The following is a 22,276-nucleotide window of genomic DNA, read 5'->3' as shown; positions in this document are numbered from 1 at the left end:
CTTGAAATAACTTTCTCATCTCAGGGAACCCCTGATAAAATTACTTACTCCACAATTCATAATACATTAGTGTGATAGTCAGAGGTAAGAATGCTCCTTACACTTGTGGTCATTGGGAAGAATTATCCCCTTACAAATTGCTAAAAAGATCAATGGTGTTAGTGGGAACTTATCTGAGAGTCAAAAATTGCTCATTGCTCAAGGACCTCTGGCAACCTCTGGAGGAACCTTAGGGTTCCATGGAACCCTGGTTGAGAAACCCTGCCTTAGTGTGATGGTCAGTGGGAAGAATGCTTCATACACTTGTGGTCATTGGGAAGAATTACCCACTTATACAGTTAAAAAGATCCATGGTGCCAGAGGGAACTTCTCAGAGGCAGAAATTGCCCGTTGCTCCAGGAGTCCCTTGCAACCTCTGGAGGAACCCTAGGGTTCCATAGAACCCTGATTGAGAAACCCTGTCTTATTCCCTAAACTAAACAACTATTTAACCGTTGCTGTGCCAGGGGCAGTATGTTTTCAGATGCCAATTTAAAATATATGATTAAAGATACCATCGTCTGTGCAGATAGAGATCATAGTCAGGGGCGGACTGACCATTTGGAAACTCGGGCACTGCCCGAGGGCCCGGGGGTCAGTAGAGGGCCCCATGTGATTCCCCTGGTACCTTTTTCATAGGCTTTTGTGAGTTTGGGCAAGGACACAGGGGCCTCATGATCCCCTATTGCCCGGGGGCCCCATGAGTTGTCAGTCCGCCCCTGATCAGAGTATTTCTCTTTGCTATGCACCCTTTTCATAAAATTCTGGGTTTTTTTTCTTCTGTAGGACTGTCAGGGAGGAAATGAGGTATGCATAGGAAAAAAGTTGCACAATGTCACAAGTTCCTAACATTTTCATTTATTATACGTGATTCGTTATATAAAACAGTTTTGGACATATACATTTATTAGAAGGCAAACTTTAATGCACATGCTTTTGAAGATTGTGTATAGTACATACAGTATATCTCAATTTGTAAAACAAACCTTTGCATTGACCAAGCAGGCAAATCAAAAGGTTCCCTGTAATGCTAGCCCCTGCAGTTGCTGATTCTTCTTTTCTCTTCACTCTCTTGTTGTTCACTTGTGGGAGTTCAGCTTCCTCCTTCTACCACCATCTGAGAGTGCTAGGTGCCCAAGTACTAAAGCAGCCATGATAGGAAGGAAAGTGAGTCACACGCTATAAATTAACAGTAACCATTCTTTACTTCCATGGGAGAATGGATCAGCAGGAAAACAAAGGTTAGTATAAGCAGCTGAGGGGCAAAGCACATCAAGTATTTGCTGCCCTGGGCATAGCAAAGAAAGGGGCATAGAATGGACACAGGGCAGTAAACCCATTCTATTGCACGCATAACAGTAAGGCTCCATGTACACGGGATGCTTGGATAACAATTCTGAATGATGGAAACTGACTGCTGGAAAACGTAGGTTAAAAAAGTCTGTTTAGCTGCGTTTGCATACCACGTTTATGCGCGTTTATGAGCGTTTGCGTTTACAAGCGTTTTTTAAAGATAATCTCAGGAGACTTTCCAAAATGCCTAGAATGCACTGAAAAACAGTAAGAAATTAACTATTTCAGACATTTTGAGAGAAATAGAGAGAGCAGAAGCATAGAGAGCAGTATTTGTTGAGATTAGCTGTCTTTTTTTTTTTGTGGTGTTTGGATGTGTTCCAGCTCATTTTTGTGCAGAAATTATTGCAGCAGTGTCTAACATATTTTCTTTCATGTGAAACCTCAAAGTATGGTGTACCAGGTCCATTTGAGTACCGGGAAAACGCTTTGCATGCATTTTTCATGATGAAAAAAGGCTCTGGACAGCATCTGGAAATGGAAGAGTTAAAAAAAAATTACAAAGGCAAACACTTATAAACATGGTTAGCTGCATTTACAGGTGTTTGCAAGCATTTGAAACGCTGATAAAATCTACTCCTGAATGCAAGTTTGGTGCGTTCAAAAAAAACGACTGTAAACTCAACTGCCTGTAAATGACTGTAAACGACATAGTGTACATGGACACATAGGAAAAGAGTTCAGGGACTGCTGAAAAAAACGCAGAAAAGTTCCTGAACGTAAGTTTATCAGCTGCAGTGTACATGGAGCCTAAGGGATGGGCGCAGTTCCACATCCTTGCCCTGGGAGCAAGACAAACTTGTCCCGCTACTAAGGTCTGTATAGCAAAGGAACACTGTTCTGGTGACTGAGATTTCCTGAAGCACAGAAAAGAAATAGATATGATCACAAAAAGGGTGAGTCGGCAACAAAATGTCTCCTTGAGGTTAATGATGGCTCCATTCATCAATCAGCTTCAGCACCCTTTTTGCATTAAGAGGGCCACTATACCTGATAAAGAAATACTATCCTCCCTCATTAAATGTTGTCCCAGTAAAGCAATACAATAGCTCTTTATTGGGTAATATGCTTTACAAAGATTAGGAAATCTCACCCTATGATCCAATGTGCCCTCTGTTTCCAAAAAAGAGCAGGATTCCCATTGGAGTTGGTGCATTTATAGACAGTTAATTAGGGGTGTGACCTTCCTGCAATATACGCATGCATGGGTTTGTAAGAGGTACACAGGTTTATTTTTGTGATAGATCAGTATTGATTCTCTTATCACCAATCATACTTACCGATCCTTTAAATTTAAACTTAGCAAATACACATTTTGAGTTATTATTCTCTTTTCTTGCTTGTTGTACTGTATATTCCAGATGGTATTTCCTCTACACATTTCCTCTAGTGGATATCTAAATGTCAGATCATGCAGTTAGCATCCTTGATAAATGAAGGCTAGGATAACATTAATTACAAGGGCCCAGAGATTCCTTATATTCTATAAAATATAGAGCTGGCCCAATGACCTGCATTGAGATAGCAGAAACATCAATGCACTGTCACTCTGCCTTTCTGATAAAACCATAGTAAATTCCATAGTATGACCAGAAAATATACCTTACAGGGCTAGACATTTTGATGAGTGTTTAAAAGTAGTGAGAAAATAGAATGGGACTGGAGTCAATAAGGTTGATTAACTAAAAGCAAATAGTTTTTGAGGAAATTTTTCCCTTAGCTTAGTAAATGGGGTGAAGTCCTGCTGACTTCCATCAAACCAATCATATTTGTTTTGTTAACGTGATTGGGTATTCTGTGTAAAGTAAATTTTCACTGCATTCACTAAGCTAAGGGAATATTCCCTTGCAAAGTGTTTTCTATTTGTTTTTAGTAAATCAACTAAATTGTCTATGGTGACCAGGGGCGGACTGACCATTTGGAAACTCGGGCACTGCCCGAGGGCCCAGAGTCAGTAGGGGGCCCCATGAGATGCCCTTGGTACCTTTTTCATAGGCTTTTTTGAGTTTTGGCAAGGACACGGGGGCCCCATGATCCCCTATTGCCCGGAGGCCCCATGAGTTGTCAGTCCGCCCCTGATGGTGACATTAAAGCGGTAGTAAACTAGAAAAGAAACATTTTATATATTGCAGTTTACCAATCATTAGATGTGGTGGCTGCATTTGTTCTCTTTTTTAGGCTTTTTTCTGTCTGCTTTCCTGTGGTGATATGGCTAATAACACACCTCCTGTATTAGAGTGCCTATACTCTGCATGAAGGAACACAGAGACACCTTTGGACACCAGCATTGTCAGTCTGGGGAGTGTTAGATGTACTAGTGGATTTAAATACACTAACAAATGGAAGCCAAACTCCAACTAAAGCTTTATAACCAGTTACAGCAACAGTATTTTTTCTTTTGAGATAAAAGTTTTACATAAATAAAAAAAGCTGATCATTTTAAGCAACCCTGCCATTGTTAAATGGTTTGACTCATCTCTGTAACTGACACATTCTACTGGAGAGCTTGTATTTTTGAAAAACAAGACTTACTGGCCACATCACCAGATAAAAATAGAAGAAAAAAAGAAAACTACTGCTGCCATCACATCTAAGAAATGCTAAGCTGCAATATAATAAATATTTGCTTTTGGGGTTTAATACCGCTTTAACTGCATTGAGATTGCATTGATGCTGAGAAAAAAAAGAGCTAAATATTTTAAACTCAAATTTAAAGCCCAACAACAATCAACACCTTTTTGATTTATATAGAGTACAGAGGGATTATAACCACTGTCATGTGTTTATTACCATCTGTTTCCCTGCCTAAGGGGAATCCTTATTTGCTGCCCTAATAGCAAATCTCTATAAGTGGGCCTCCAAACAGCAATACGACACTCCTGCTTGCAGAAAAGGATGAGAATGACTGTCACCTTTGTATTGCTGTGTGTCAATTGGCTGTAGAGAGTTCAGCTGATACACATAACAAAAAACCTGGCAGAGGTTCAAATTCTTCCCTGATCTATAAGGCTCAGTTCACACTAGCTTTGTCAGCAGGCGTCAGACAGGCGTTTGGGAAGCGGTTTTAACGCTTCTCAAATGCCTATGAAAATTCTGCACATGGCAGCACACAGTGCTGTTCACACTGAAGCGCTAGTGTCCTGTTGCGTCGCGACAAAACTGACGCCTCTTATCCTGTCAGGAGTTGAAGCCTCCCATTCAAGTCTATGGTGCTGCTCCTCAAATGCCTGACAGGTGTTTGCGACGCGGTTGTGAGGCGGTTGCGAGGTGGTTGAGCGACGTTTGCGTAGAGTTAATACCATTTAACTTCATTATAGGCGTTTGTGGTGCTGTTTTAAAGCTTGGCAAATGCTTATCAACCACTTCAAAACCGCACATAGGGCATTTGGGGAACATTTGGGGAGCATTTGAGGAGCATTAAAAATGCTTCCCAAAAGCCTGTTTAACGCCTGTCAAACGCTATAGGGGCCTTTGGCAAGAGTTAGAAATAAAGTCAAGTGTGAACGAGCCCTAACCAGGGACGGACTGACCATTTGGAAACTCGGGCATTGCCCGAGGGCACGGGGTCAGTAGGGGGCCCCATGAGATGCCCCTGGTACCTTTTTCATGGGCTTTTTTGAGTTTGGGCAAGGGCATTGGGCCTCATGATCCCCTATTTCCCAGGGGCCCCATGAGTTGTCAGTCTGCCCCTGGCCCTAATTAAATACATTTTGGCTGGAGTTAGACTTTAACGCACAGATCTAGACCCAATCTCTAAAATATCACAAAAGCTTTAACATGGTAATGCAAGAGCTGCTTTCAGGGTTCATGCATACTGGGCTTCAAAAAACCCCCAGTGCCCTTGGCGAAAAAAAAATGCTAATTTTGAGTGTTTTTTGTAGTAGTGTTTAGGCACATTTAGCATTTGTTTTCTGCAAGAAAACTGCTCTGCAAAACTCAAAAAAGAAGGGTTTTTTTCTGCCTCTGAATGCTGAGCTTAAAATATGCCTCTAATCGTCCTAATGTGCATGGACACATCGGATAACACTGAGCTGCTTCTGCAGCCAAAATGCTGAACTCCTCTAGAAGGGTTTTTTTAAGCCAGTGTGCATGGATCCTCAATCTTTTAAAATCTGCAGCTTCCAATAAAATAATCCCTGGTGATTCTGCCATTAAGGGCTTTGTTCAGGCAGTTCCTATTATATGGTAACAATGCTCTGAACCTGTCTCTGAATTGTGCTTCTGTGTTGCCACCATGTCATATAAGACTCCAATTGGCCGTGCCAACACCTATCGCACAGGCATGGCCCACCGCTCTCACTATGAGGCAGGGGCGGACTGACCATTTGGAAACTCGGGTACTGCCTGAGGGCCCGGGGTCAGTAGGGGGCCCCATGAGATGCCCCTGGTACCTTTTTCATAGGCTTTTTTGAGTTTGGCCCCATGATCCCCTATTGCCCCATGAGTTGTCAGTACGCCCCTGCTATGAGGGTTATTTTCTAAAACTGAATTGTGCAAAATCTGGTGCAACTCTGAATAGAAACCAATCAGCTTCCAGGTTTTATTGCCAAGGCTGAATTGAACAAGCTGTAGTTAGAAGCTGATTGGCTGCCATGCACAGCTGCACCAGATTCTGAATGCTCCAGTTTTAGTAAATCTACCCCTATGAGGCAGCAGGTCCAGAGCAATGACGTGTAGTCAACACTGCAATGAGGATTGGCTGAAAGAGGCCAGAGGAGATCAGCAGCACTGAGATGCAAACAGGATGAGAAAAAAGGTAAAAACAGTATTTCATTAAAAAAAGATCAGCTGTTTATAGTGCACAGTGCTTTAGCTAATTAAATATCATCCAGTTTGGGCTTACATCTACTTTAAGCATGGACTTTAAATTGGTTAATGAACACCAATTAATTAGAATTTTAATTATAATTTTCTACTTAATACTTTTATTATTTTTTAAATTTAAAGACAGACTGTGATAACGGCTAAGAAAAAAATGGTCAAAATTGCCTCGCCCTAATCAGTGTAGCCCCAACCTTGTGCCTAAGTTGTCCATACAGAACATACAGCCTTGATTATATTACTCTACAGAGCGACATAAAATCCGCAAGCTTCCTAATCAGCCACCAACCATACCCACTTAGCACAAAATTAGAAAGCCATAACGACGCCTTTATATGAGGTGAATAAAACAGTTTACTTTCCGCAGACCTATAAAATGGGAATTAAAATATTAAATATGTTGTTAATACATAGATAGACCATATATTTTTATAGATGATTTTAATTAGATAAATGCACTTACTGTACATGGAGTGGACTGCATGCAGTATGGTATGTCTATGTCTGATTTGTGTTTTTTTTACAATGCAGTTAAATGGAAATAAGCATTTCAGTATTTTATTGTCCTTTCGAAACCGCTTTGCTGTAGGAAATCTATCATTACTATTGCATTTTTATTAACGACACAGTCAGCAGAGTCAATTTGTTGTTAAAATAAATGTAATGTATGACTTTTTTTTGGAGTTTATTTTTAATGTGTTTGAAAATGTCTTGTCTTTGTAGACGTTTACAATGTTTGTTACATGGTTCTTGGTGGATGTGTATAAAGTGGCTATTATTGTAAAGTAATGCCTAATGGTTATAACGAGTGTTCAGTGATTTTCTACTTGCTGGTTCCTTTTTATTTGTAATACGCTAACATTTCTGAGAGATTGACTGAGAGATGTTATGAGTGTGCAAAGCACAACAGCATCCAACGCAGATATTCCTGTATTGTTTGGAGTAGGTTTTGGTCCAGTTACTCTCTAGGTCTTCGCTGTTGTCTGGAACACCAGTTGGAAGATTTCCCCCCACCCTCAGCATGACCTTTAGCCCTTTTAATGCCAGAGCCGTTTTTTAATTTTTTGTACACGTTTAAAAAATAATTTTGAGCCTAAAGATTACACAAAACCCATACAAACATTACTGTATATATTTTCTGAAAGCAGGCGGCCTAGAGAATAAAATAGTGGTTGTTCCAATTTTTTATGTCACACGATATTACCGCAAAGGTCTAGGAAACACAAAATTTCAGTAAAAAACACACTAATGTGAATTTTAGGGCAAACAAACACAATAAAATATAAACATTTTTGGTAAGGTATAAAAGACGAGGTTGTGTCGAGTAAATAGATACCCAACATGGCAAACCTTAAATTTGTATGCATCTATGGAATGGCGACAAACTTCAGTACCCTATATTTTTTATAGGCAACGCTTCAAAAGCCCCTCTAGCTCATCAGTTTAGCATTAAGGAAGAGGTCTTGTGCTAGGATTATTGCTCTCATTCCACGGCAATATGTAACATGTGTATCGTAATTGGCATTTTCATGTGTAGGCACCCTGACGTGCTTTTATGTTCGTACATACGTATATGTGTGTGGGGGGGGGGGGGGCTCAACATTTTTTGGAGGGGATGTTATATGCTTGGGTGTAACTTTGGTTTTTTTTTTTCAACTCTTTTTTTACTTAACTGTTTTCTTCCATCACATAGAGGACACAAAGTCCCTTATGTGATGATTTTTAGGTGACAGGTTCTCTTTATTGAGATATGCAGGGTCTAAAAGACCTTGCATGTCTCTCTCCCCTCCACCCAGCATGGTGCTCCCCAGGCCTGTAGATGGGCAAGCAGGGCCCTGATACATGGTGCAAAGCAGGGGTGGACTGACCATTTGAGCACTCGGGCACTGCCTGAGGGCCCAGGGTCAGTAGGGGGCCCCATGAGATGCCCCTGGTACCTTTCAGAGGATTTTTTGGGTGTGCTTTGAGTGTGAGCAAGGACACAGGGGCCCCATGATCCCCTATTGCCCGGGGGCCCCATGAGTTGTCAGTCCACCCTTGGTGCGAAGGGATGTCTGTGAGAGGGGCTGTGGAAGCGATCGGGTGGCAGCGCAGTCACCCGACTGCTTCCACCTTATAGGCAGGAGTCTGCCTATCAGTTTTATACACAATCCTGGTGGCTGCAGCCATCGGGCTGCGTATAACATACCCCTTACGACGTATGGACCTGGTGGCGAAAGGGTTAAAGCTTGCCAATTTGAATTTTCAGCCAAGCTACCAGTGTCACCAGGCTGTCTTCTATTGCTGTCTATTCTTATGAAGAATATGCTAAACAAGAGGTCTTTTATGCTATAGGGGGGCCAGACTGTGGCCTGTGGGAGTAAAACAATTCTCATTCTCAGGATCAGTGGGACGAATAGTGTCCAACTGATTTTGTAGTAGGAGGAATAGTGCCATATTGATGGTGTCAGTGAGAGGAATAGTGCCCCATCAATGGTGTCAGTGGGAGGAATAAAACCGTATTAATAGTGTTAGTCGGAGGAATAGTGCCCCATCAATAGTGTCAGTTGGAGGAATAGTGCCATATTGATGATATCAGTGAGAGAAATAGGGCCCCATCAATGGTGTCAGTGGAAGGAATAATGCCATATTAATGGTGTCAGTGGGAGGAATAATGCCATATTGATGGTGTCAGTGGGAGGAATGGTGTCTCATCATTGTGTCAGATGGAGGAATAGTGCTCCAAGGGCCAGATAAAGGCAATCAATGGTCCACATCTGCCCCCCATGCCACAGCTTGGAGACCACTGTACTAAACAGTAAATCTGTGCTCTGTATTTACTATTTGACTAAATGGAGAAATTGTTCAGGCACAAACCAGTCTTGTGATTCAGTGTGATTCTGGGATGTCAACTTAACCATTGCTGTCCGTGATAGACAATGGTTTCAGGCCCTCCTGCCCCTCCGCTGGACTTGCTGGAATCACTACTCTGCTGGGCATTGCAATACGGCACTACATGGGAGTGGCTGTCAGAGAGACCTTTAATGAAAGAGGCGTTCAGCAGCTCCACAAGCAGTCAAAAAAAGTCTTCACTTAGGCTTCATTCACACTTGCTTCAAAATGTGGAATTGGACACACTTTTTTAAAGTTCTCTGAATGACACTCAAAGCACCCGTCACTAAATAAAATTATAAGCTTACAGTCCTGTTTACGTGTTGCGTTTCCTCTGCTCACTTTAAAAATTATACCCCATGCCACTTTCATAGAAGTCTATGACAAAACCTCGTTAGCAGCTTTTATTCAGCTTTAGCTTTGCTTTGTTTTTGAGTTATTACAGGTATGATATGACCCTGTATGCACTGGGAAACCAACAAGCAAACCAGAAAGATGCCATCAGCAAACACTTCCATGTGTATATATATTCTGAAAGTGTCTGATGCAGATGTGACGTCTGGTGTGCAGTGCGGAGCAGCAGGACTGTGAGTGGGGTCAGGACTGGAGCAGAGCAACTAGCAGACAGCACACATGGTGTGCAACATGGGAATGCTATAGTGAAAGGTGAGCGGGGATCGGAAAAAGAACACTGAGCACCAGTGGATCATCAGAGCTGGGGGACGGGAGCAGGAGAAACTAGCAATGTCACACATGGTGCGCAGCATGGGAAAAATACAGCGGGAGGTGAGTGGGGATCAGAGACATATGAGGATCACAAACCAGAGCATCAGCAGAGCTGGGGGTTACTATTGAGGTGGGGGGTAAAGCAGAGCTGGAGGTTACTACTGAGCAGTGGGTCAGCAGAGCTGGGGGTTACTACTGAGGCAGAGTTCAGCAGAGCTGGAGGTTACCACTGAGCAGGGGATCAGCAGAGCTGGGCATTACTACTGAGTGGGGATCAGCAGAGCTGGGGGTTACTACTGAGGTGAGGTTCAGCAGAGCTGGAGGTTACTACTGAGCAGGGGATCAGCAAAGCTGGGCATTACTACTGAGTGGGGATCAGCAGACCTGGGGGTTACTACTGAGGCGGGGTTCAGCAGAGCTGGAGGTTACTACTGAGCGGGGGATCAGCAGAGCTGGGGGTTACTAATGAGTGGGGATCAGAAAAGCTGGGGATACTACTGAGTGGGGCATCAGCAGAGCTGGGAGTTACTACTGAGTGGGGGATCAGCAGAGCTGGGCATTACTACTGAGTGGGGATCAGCAGAGCTGGGGGTTACTACTGAGGTGGGGTTCAGCAGAGCTGGAGGTTACTACTGAGCGGGGGATCAGCAGAGCTGGGGGTTATTAATGAGTGGGGATCAGCAAAGCTGGGGATACTACTGAGTGGGGCATCAGCAGAGCTGGGAGTATTAACTGAGCAGGGGAAAATGCTGAAGGAGGGTACCAATACACTGAGGATCTGCTGAACAAGGGAACTAATGAGCTGGAGATCTGCTGAGTGGAGATACTACTGAGCTGGATTCTACTGGGTCCCTTTAAAACAAATAGAAAAACAACGCACAGAGGGCATTTGCCAAGCTTCATTAAAGCTTCAAAAATGCATCATTGAAGCATCAAAAACACATCAAAAAAGCATGTTGTAAGGCTCTTTAATGTGTGTTGAAGTTGGGGCAAGTATAAGTGAACCCTTAAAGTGATTTTTTGGTAACAAACAAGAGAAAGGAAAAACACTCTACTTAACACAACAAGACAGTATCCCTTTACTTAGTAGTCGGGTGGCAGGGTATTGGCTTTCTGGAGTCAATGTGGTTGTCACTGTTTTAGTCTATGTAGTCGCTCTTTTTCATGGGTATGTTTAAAGTCTATTCAAATGTTCATCTTCTTTTGCTTTTAAGTGGACAAAATCCTGACCTATTCTACACAAAGATCCTTAGCTAATTTTCCCCACCCCACCTCCCACCTTCCCTATAAATAGTAAAAGTTGTTGCTTAATGCTTATCCATCCTAAAGAACCTACTGTTTTAGGATTCAACTGATTTTGGAACATATTACGAATACCTAGGTAGAGCTGCCCAACAGTGTTCCCTTCCTAAACATCACCCTTTGGCAAAGATCACATGATTAATACCAAAGCAGCAGCTATGTGATCCCATAGCCACAAAGGGCCCCATGATTTCTCCAGGACAAGTAACTATATAGCTACAGTACAGCAGAAGCATATAATATTTCCTGTCCATTTTACTCAACATTTGAATTTACAATATTCCAAATTGGAAAATGGAGTTGAGTTCAAGCACATATAATGTTATCAAATAAAAAACCTGCAAACTACTATACATTGTTTTCCTGGTACCAACATACCTGAGTTTTTATTTATATTATCAATGCATTATCCGTATAGCCTGTGTAGGAGTGTATTTTGGATCTGCTACAGACTGTGAGATCAAAAGTAAAAACTGCATTCTGGTTTCATTCTTTCCCTCAATTCTCATGAAATCTCATGCAGATAGTGCTGCGCAGAAGGAAGATTGCTGATATCATATATCATATGATCAGATGATGAGGATGAGAGAGTTTGGTATATGCCATGTTTCACATGACTGTTATATGCCTTTAAGTGTTCTTTGTATTTTGTCTCTGCTCCTCCCTTTCCTTTGGTTTAGTTCATGCTGTATAGATAACTCCACCCCTTTGTTAATTTTCCTAGTAATGCACCTCAGCTTCAAGCCTCATGTCTCATGGAGTAGATCACATTATGATCTTTTGACCTATCCGATGTTCATTGTTGTAAGATTCTCTCAGTTTATGGAACAAACTTCACAGGACCTACAAGGTGTTGTCTGGATCGAGTCACTGCCTGTTTTATTCAACTAAGATTGGAGTTATCGCTATCTCATCACAACTGAAAGTTACAGAGATCACACTTTCAATGCTTAGATTGGAGAGACAGAACAGTATACAAACCAAAAATCAGCATCAATGAGTTAGCTTTGGCAAGGCATGTAACACATGATCAGGGGTGGACTGACAACTCATGGGGCCCCCGGGCAATAGGGGATCATGGGGCCCCTGTGTCCTCACCCATACTCAAACTACACTCAAAAAAGCCTATGAAAGGTACCAGGGGCATCTCATGGGGCCCCCTACTGACCCCGGGCCCTCGGGCAGTGCCCGAGTTTCCAAATGGTCAGTCCGCCCCTGCACATGATTGTGTTTTTAAATACTTTACACAGCTCACCAATATAGGCTATACCTTAACTCCTATATTTTCCATTTAACATCTGCTTTAGGAAGGCCAATCCACAGTGAACTGATATTTCTGTTTTTGGTGGACGCAGAATTGTCTCTGTGAATGAATTCCCATATATTTTCACTTGCTGGATTTTCACTCTCCCTGGAGGATTACTCTTTTATATCATATATAATGCAGCAGATGAAGTATGACACCAAGTTATAGAAAAATATAGATAGGAACTTGCTGGAAAATAAAAGAAAAAAAGGTGATTTTATTTGCTAGTATAAAAAAAGTAATGTTCAACGCTTAGGTTTTTAGTTGCCTGTTTTATTTACACAGTCACGGGAGTTTTACAAAGCAATGTAAATTGTACAATTAAACACTGGCATACCATCAACTATTCAAGGTCAAGCTAACCTAAGGCTGTGCCTACAAACCAAATACATGTGATGACCTTTTCATGGGTACGCTCCATTAAAGACAAACTTTACATTAGTCACTCCACAAAATTAGATTGTCAAATTTTGTACTAAACCAATGTTGGAGAGTAGGGGGGAGAGCTTGTTTTGATGCCTGAAAGCTACAAAATGCCCTATATTTTGCATTATTGTAATATATTAGAAAACCTGCACACTCATAACTTCTGGAATTTGATTTCTGAAGGGATATCAATCATTTTTCAGAGGATGATGGCATGAAGTTCTGTTCGGCTTCCTGGCAGGTATGCACTAGGCTGTACAGGACTCCACTTGAATGGCATCTAATATTGAAAGACATAAGCCAGGTGCAGGTGTCGTGACCTTATTTAAATATCTTAGCCAGGAAAGACCTTTCCCGGTGCAATTATAATTTAATTTAATATGCCTCTCTTGCATTTCTCCCAATCGATCGCCAATATGAACATTAATATCATATTACCCCTGAGCAAACGTCAGTCTCCAGATTGATACGGATCACCAAGTTTCTATTAGAAAAGTTAGAGGCTCAGCCATATGCTACAAGGAGGAAAATTAACATAAATTAATTTGTCACACGACAAACCGTGTAGATTATTGCTCTAAAATAGGATCTAGAGCTGGATAAACATTTTTTTAATGTGGATGCCGCATACATACTGAAACAAAAACTGAAAGGTTTCAGATAGGAAAAAGAAAAAAAGGAATGAACTGATGGGATAAAAAAACAAAATTTTTGTTGTCAGAATTTAAAATGCAGATAAAATTCAGGAAAGAAAAATTACTGTAAAAATAAGCAATACTATTAAAAATGAATTTGACTTTACTTATATACTTAAAGATGTTCATAAACCCACAACAGTAAAATCAGTCAGTATATGCAGTAAAGCGTGCTTGTTATACTCACTGTAGAACTTAAGGGGTTAAATCCTCCACATTATGTAAAATGGCTGCTTGATCCTGTCTTCTCTGATCATCTCCTTCTTTTACTGTCCCCAAATAGTATAGAACCCTAGGAGACACTCTGCACATGCTCAGTTTGGTGTGTATTGCTAGATAGGTTTTTTTTTTTTTAGAAGGGTACATGTGATCGGCACAGGGCCAATCAGCGCTATCCAGACAGAGGGTCAGATGTTATGCAGCCTCATAGGACAGTCAGAGGAGAATGAAAACTCCCCCTACAAGATTAACCAGTGCTCAGACAGACACTGATGGAAGTCACAAAGCTGCAATATACTGCTGATTGGAACATTTTTACTAAAACAATGCATTTCCATGTTCTGTGTACTGTGGGAGACCAGATATAGTGGATGCAGGTTCCTGGGTTTAGTAACACTTTAACGCTTTAACGCTTGTGCAAATCCACTCAACAACTACCACCATGCTGGAACCCCATGCATGATGGATTCTCACCAGAATCTGCAACCTATGGTTCTCATAGGGTCCCGACAGGCTCAATATATAGGGACACAGCCACCACCTGCTCACTTCATGTGCTCCAAATGTACCCAGGGTCCCTCAGATTATTCAATAGAATAATACATGAAAACACAGCTTGAATTGTACTAGGATTAAAAAAAACAGTTTATTTAAAGAAAAAAACTTTAATCATAATTTATAACATTGATTTCTGTTACAAGGCATTCAGTAATGTATGGACAGATTTTGAATGGCATTATATGTTTGAGTGACGAGTCACAATGTTGGTTCCCTTCCATCAAAGAAAAGAGTTTCATGTTTGTACAATGTCATTTTTCCAAGGCAAATTGTGCATTGATATAGGTTCATAGTTTTTCCAATAGAGAAGAACAGAAAGAGCTGAGCCTAGGTGATGTTTCCAGAGGAAATTATTTTTACAGTTATTTATGGAAAATGTGTTATTGAAACCAACACCTGCTGCATTCAGTATTTTATGTAAAATAGATAGATATTGATAACATTGTCAGTAAACTATAAGAAGCGGTATAGATCTAAGAGTGAAAAATTGCCAAAATGGGGATCAATAAAGTGCAAACTGTTTAATTACAGTGAAGTTGAAAAAGGGTGAAGTTAAAAAAAATGACAGATAGAGCATGCACTAGATACAAATTACATAAGTAGTTTTTGGATTTTGAGCTAATATAAATGTGAACTGAGTAAACTATATATTGTATATACTCATACACACACAGTAAACTATATATTGTATATACTCATACACACACATATCAATCAGCGATAATTATATGACCATTGTCAGACTAAGTGAATACCACTGATTATCTTGTTACAATGACATCTAAAAGTCATTGGGGTATATTAGGCAACAACTAAACTTGTTGTCCATGAAGCTAAAGTATTGAAAGCAGAACAAAATAGGCATCGCAGTTTGTTGTGTATTGGGCTGTGTAGCCATACACTGGTCAGGGTGCCCATGCTGATCCATGTTCACAGCCAAAAGTGCCTACAATGGGCCCATGATCATCAGAACTGGACCACAGAGCAATGAAAGCAGGTGGCCTAGTCTGATGAATCACATTATTTTTACACCACGTGGATGGCTGGGTGTGTGTGCATTATTTAACTGAGAAATAGATGGCACAGGGACACGGTATTGGAAGAATGTAAGCTGATAGAGGCAGTGTGATGCTTTAGGCAATGTTCTGCTGGGGAATCATGGGTCCTGCCATTCATGTGAATGTTACTTGGCATGTACCATCTACCTGAACATTGTTGCTAACCAAGTACACCATTTCATGGAAATGGTATTCCCTGATGGCAGCGGCCTCTTTCAGCAGGAAAATGCACCCTGCCACACTGCAAAAATGGTTCATGAATTGATTCAGGAACACAAGTATGAGGTGCTAACTTGGCCTCCAAATTCTCCACATCTCAATCTAGTTGTGCTGTGCTGGAAAAACAAGTCTGATCTATGGAGGTCCCACTTCACAACTTAAAATATGTGCTACTGACGGCTTGGTGCCAGATACCACAGCATACCTTCAGAGGTCTAATGGTGTCCATCCCAGGACAGGTCAGGGTTGTTTTGGCAGCAAAGGGGGGACCTACTCAATATTAGGTGGGTGTTAATAAAGCTATGGCTGAACAGTGTGTATATGTATGTACAATGTGTGTATATAAATATATGTATATACTGTATAGTATATTATTTTAGGCTTCTGAGAGTTTGTAGGGTAGTTTTTGGCACAAGATCAAAGGTAAATTTTCATCACAATAATGATTAAATAATTATCATCTATAGATATTTGGTCCAAATATGTATACCAAATGTTTTGGTTTGGAATACATATATCTCCTGAAAGGGAATAGTTTATCACATAAATTACTCCCAAAATATGTTTCAAGCATATAGATATGGATATAAATATACCCAAACAAGTCCTATAAAAATTGACTAGAATTCTAATTTATCTATTAGCTTTAAATATACACTCACCAGCCACTTTATTAGGTACACCTTCCTAATCCCAAGAAAATATCCCCCACACCACTACACCACACCGCCAGTCTGAACCGTTGATACAAGGCAGGATGGATCCATACTTTCATGTTGTTTACGCCAAATTCTAACCCTACTATCTGAATGTCGCAGCAACCAGTCTGCTCAATCTCCTCTTACATCAACAAGGCATTTTTGACAACACAAGAATTTTGAACCATTCTTCTTGATAATCCTAGTAGATCATCAGTTTTTTAAATACTCAGACCATCTTGTCTGGCACCAAGAACTATGCCTTGTTCTAAGTCACTTAAATCCCCTTTCTTCTTCATTCTGATACTCGCTTTAAAATTCAGCAAGTTGTCTTCACCACGTCTAGATGACTAAATGCATTGAGTTGCTGCCATGTGATTGACTGATTAGCAACTTGTGTTACCAAGCAATTGAACAGGTGTACCTAATAAAGTGGCCGATGAGTGTAGTGTCCCTTTTGAAGAGATAAAATCACATTTGGAAGTTATGATTGCTCTGTCCCTCCTGATATTCCCCACCGTTGTAATGGAAAATCCATTTGTGGCCTAAAATTGGGTGCAAGTGTCAGTTATAATATTTTATACCTCTACCATCCTTCTGAAGAAGCAGTCTCTTTAGCTGAAAAAATGTATAGCATGTCCTCCATTTCACCGCCTGGTTTAATTATGACAATTGAATTAATCAATCTGCAAACAACTTGTGCAGCTAATGAATGTTAAACATTCTACATGAACAGTAGGTGGCAGATGGGGGTATATGGATAGAGGGTCCATGTCAAGTGAATAATTCATGCTGCTATGAATGACTTTTTAATAGGTTTAATAGGCTTTTTAACCTCTAAACAATGAAAACAGTCATTGTAATATTTGTATTATCTGGTGGGTACCTTAAAAGTCAGTGTTTCTGTTTGATATTCTGTATATCAGCTTCATAAAAAACATGTAAGAGAAAAAACAGGATAATGCTATCATAAATACAATAAAATAATAGTGTCCTATTTCATCATTGTATTAATACTGGATCACTTATCCAGTCTACTGATTAGGTCTCCAATATAAGGAAGTAAAGTTGTGCATGCAATCTGAATCATGTTCACTGCATCCAAACTTCTAGTGCCATATTTGTCAGCACAACAGAAAAATTATAACATGTAGCAGTTTGTACCCAAAGTGTCACATTTTTATATTCAAACTTAGCAATGGACAGGGGCGGACTGACAACTTATGGGGCCCCCGGGCAATAGGGGATCATGGGGCCCCTGTGTCCTTGCCCAAACTCAAAAAAGCCTATGAAAAAGGTACCAGGGGCATCTCATGGGGCCCCCTACTGACCCCGGGCCCTCGGGCAGTGCCCGAGTTTCCAAATGGTCAGTCCGCCCCTGGCAATGGATGAAGGACAGCCATACCTTCCCAACATTACCCTACACAGAGAATCACATTTGCTGGCTTTAGCCGGCTTATATTTGATTGAAACATCCAGCTTATATTTGGTATTTGAAACATTTCCCAGGGCTCTTCTTGAGTTTTTTTTTTTGCATACCTGCTCTATATTTTGGATTATACTCACAGGAGGTGTTGGAACACACATGAAGGTAGGAACCCAAAATCCAAACAGGACAGGGACACAATATTAAAGTATCCACAACATTTAAAAAGCCAGGGGCTGACTCAGCACACCAGGCTCCATCTATAAGTAAAATATTTTTTTGGAGGACTGATCCTTTTAAAAAAAGGGCTATTTTAAAGTGGTTGTAAAGGCTCAAGGTTTTTTTACCTTCATGCATTCTATGTATGAAGGTTTTTACCATTTGTGTGCAGCAGCCCCCTAATACTTTCCTGAGCCCCGTCACAATCCAGTGATGTACACAAGTGCCTCTGCTCTCTGGGGACTCTTCCTCCTCATTGGCTGAGACAGCAGGAGGGAGGGTCCAGGAGCACTGATGGTGGACCCAAGGAGAAGAGGATCGGGGCTGCTCTGTGCAAATCCACTTCACACAGCAGGTAAGTAAAACATGTTTGTTATCATTTATTTAATTGTTTTTTTATTGCCATATCACTTCAATAAGACATAGAGCAAATGTGCAACATGCAGCAATACACATAAAGCAGTTGGAATTTACCTCTTACTGATCTCATGGTGTTGTGGTGCTACTCAAAAAGCCTAAAGGGGTTTTCACATTGGAGTAGTAAGTGTTGACTGTGTGATGAGACACCTGACTAACAAGTGGGAAACCTCACTTTTGTCATTCATTGTGTGGGATGCTAGTAGTATGGAGTATAGAGAAGCTAATCAAGCTCAGAATGGCAGCAGAAGAGCAGATCTCCCAATCTGGGCATCCATTCTGTAGTTGTGCTGAAATGCAACTGGTCCCTAAACTGTACAGTATGTCTGTCCAACATCCACTTCAAAGTAAACCTGCTATGTCAATTCAATCTGTACACTTTATAGAAAAATGCATATGTAGAGGTTGCCATCCCTGAAAACAGTCAGCAGACCCAAAGATGTATGCAACAACAAGTATATGAAATATCTCATATTTTATCAGTAAAATCTACTTTAGCTTCACCCCTCCCATCTTCCGAACCGTCCTATTGATCAGTGAGTTCAACTATTATAGTGAGAATGGAAATAATTTTGACTTTTACAGAAAAAGTCTACCTTAGCCCTAGCACTTCAACTTCTTGAAACTTCCTATGGATCATTGAGGATACTCATACTGTGGGTGGGAATAAGCTTGATTTTTACAGGAAATCCACATCCTGGCCCCACAGAAGTCTCTACTACACACATGTGGATATCAATAAGAATAAGCCTGCAGAGGAATGTAAAAAATGCCTCTGCATCAGAGGTGCAACCTCGGTAAGTACAAAGATTTGAGGGGATAGGGTTATCTTTCTGCTGTACTTATGTAGAGAGACATTGACTTGGGTGAAATATGTTGTATATACAGTATGTACAGTATATAAACATCAATCAATATCAGTGCAACAAAGTAATATAGTGTAAAACAATGGCCAGGATAGGAAATAATGTAATCTCCCTATGTGTGCTAATGGGTTTTCCTCTGTAACCAATCTGCTCAACATGTGACCGATGTTTGTGTCAAAATCTTGGTTATCAGTTAAAGGGGGACTAAAGGTGTTGGACAAAACACTACATGATTTGCAGGTGTGAAAGTAATTACATGTTTCCTGTTGAAAGCAAAAGTGATGTAACATTCTTTTGCTTCCACTCTGTGATGAGACACCTGACTAACAAGTAGGAAGCCTCACTTTCGTCATTCATTGTGTGGGATGCTAGTAATATGGAGTAATGTTAGAGCTTACTGAGCTTCAAAGAGGGAAAATTGTTGGTGCCCGTTTAGCTGGTGCCTCTTTGACTGAAGTTGACAATTTATTTGCCATGTCGCGAGGAACGGTATCAAAGGTTATGACGGCATATACAGTTTCCGGGAAAATGTCATCTGATAAGCAAAAGTGCAATCGACATGGTCAACTGACCGAAAGATACAAAGGGACATTTTGCAAGATTGTGACCCGGAATAAGAAAACAACTGCTGCAAAAGTGACTGCAGAGCTCAGTCTCAGTCTTCCAAAGCCTATGTCCACAAAACCTGTGTGGAGGGAACTTCATAATCAAAACATTCACAGGCAAGCTGCAATTGCGAAACCATTAGTGACAGATATTAATGCTCAGAAGATGAAAACTATAATATGATTTCAGCTTTACAGTGTTCCCAACCACCGGACGTGTTTTCGTGTGGCAAACATCGTCCCAAGCTTACGGGCATGACTGCCTTGTGCCAACGGTGGCAGCACAATCATGGTTTGGGTAGCTATATCTGCAGGCCCCATCATCACCTTGAAAGTTAGAGTCAATACCAGCGACTATGTACAAATTTTGGCTGACCATGTGCACCTCATGGGGCAGACATTATTTCCTGAAAACAGCGCCATTTACCAAGACGATAATGCTTTGATTCACACAGCTGGTGTTGTCAAATCGTGGTTTGATGAGCATGCATACAAAGTTTTGAACCTTCCATGGGTGCCACAGTCACAGAGGCACTATGGTCAGTATTGGAAAACAAGGTTCAGGCTTGTTTTCTGCCCCCGGCATCTTTGTAAGAACTGGAATGATCTTTGAATGAAGAGTGGTATCAGATTCCATTATCCACCATCCAAGACTTATATTTGTCAATTCCTAGGAGAATTCAGGCTGTCTAGGATGCCAAAGGTGGTCCAACACCATATTAAGTAATGATTTTGTTCTTTTTTCCTGTTTCCATAATTTTGTCCGGTATCTGTATTTTCCATGTATATGCTATTCCTTCATTAAAGCTAAAAGGCAGTGTGGTTGTTTATAAGTAAATATTGTAACGGAAATGGATCAAGAGTAAAGAGAAGCCCTGATATATATAATGTGCTAATCTATTTGTATGCATAATCAAACTTTGGCAAGTCTTGTGTGTTATTATTATTTAATGGTCTTGATGTTTTTGATTATAGTTGTGTGGTTTAAGCGCAAAATGTATAAATATAAAATGTCTGACTGTAGGTTTAATCTACTAAAGCAGTTGAAGCTGCTCACTTAGCAAAGTGAACGTCAGTTGAGGGATATTTTATAAAAATGGCTTCCCTAGCACATGATTGGAGGAGTTAAGTGAACACAGCTTCACCTTATTTACTAAGCTCAGTTACATTCACTTTTAAAAGTAAATACTCCTTACTGCTTTAATAAATCAACACTGTGGCACTAATGAGGTCTGACGAACCCCAAACTGCAGAGAGAATTGTGGAGTTGTTCTTTTTCCAAAAGTGGCAACAGAAATAGCCAGATTTATATCTTGTTTGCGGGGGGCAGCCAGAGAAGGTTGCACATTTGATAAGCCATAGGTCAGCACCTTTGGCAGAACACAGGACAGCTACTATGGAATGCAAAAGTGTCCTAAATTAGAGGGGAAATCTTCCAATGGGGACACTAGTTCTGGAGACCTGGAGGTCCCCAAGACTTATCACATGCCTGACGAAGGGGTCCTATGTGGTTCTGGAATGTTGCATTTTCTTTTTGCAATAAAAACCTTTTTTGGTTTTTGGAGATCCATGGTGTGCTGGCGAATTTATACGTAGAGCCCAGACTTAAACTCCACTGAACATCAGTGGAACTCTGTTATTTTTCTGGGGGCAATCCAAAATTTTAAATTTTCTTTTACTTTCACTTTCAATAATAATGGTAAATAGGACAAATAGAGAGGATGAATCTCCCTAACAGGGACACAGACAGTAACAAAAAACTGACAAGGGTTCTAATCCATCTTCACTCTATACAAAACTAAAAAAAAGTGTTGCCTTTAGTTATACTTTAAGGTTGCCATAAATGGGACAAACTTGCTACACGATACAAAGCTTTTAATTTAGCTGAATGTATGGAGCCCCAAACAGTGACTTTAGTGAACCCCTTGAGAGCAATGCAAGGAATTTAGTAGGGCAGATTTGCTTTTTTTCCCATTCATTCCTTCTGATAAGCAGATGACATACATACATCTCATTTGGTTTCAATATTCAATAAACACACAGAAATTGAATAGGGGTCAGTTTGATCATAAGCCAGCTAGTCTACCAGTATGTCACATGGTTATTGGAGGAAACTGGAGCACCCAGAGATGTTCTAGTGAATAATGTGAACACTTATAAACCTTATGTAGATGTTGTCCAGGAGGGACATATTCAAGGTTCCAGGACCAAACTGGGGATAAAAAGTTCTGGAATGTACCAGGAGTGTTAGCCTTTCAGTAGGTTAAAGTAAAGTGCTGTGGCTTTTTAATATAAACTCAAGTTTAAAGTAACCTAAACTTAAATATATGGTAGCCGCCACTACCTGTTCTAACGGAAACATTCACCACTCACAGTATCTGCTTTTGCAGTTTTGACATTACTGAAGAAATGTCTGTGTCAATCTTAGCCATGCCTTGACAGCAATGTAACA

The sequence above is a fragment of the Staurois parvus genome, unplaced genomic scaffold (assembly GCF_062004578.1).
Source record: "Staurois parvus isolate SC_StPar_1 unplaced genomic scaffold, SC_StPar_1.0 ptg000297l, whole genome shotgun sequence".
NCBI classification, from domain to species: Eukaryota; Metazoa; Chordata; class Amphibia; order Anura; family Ranidae; genus Staurois; species Staurois parvus.
Note: the sequence above shows the minus strand (reverse complement) of the source record.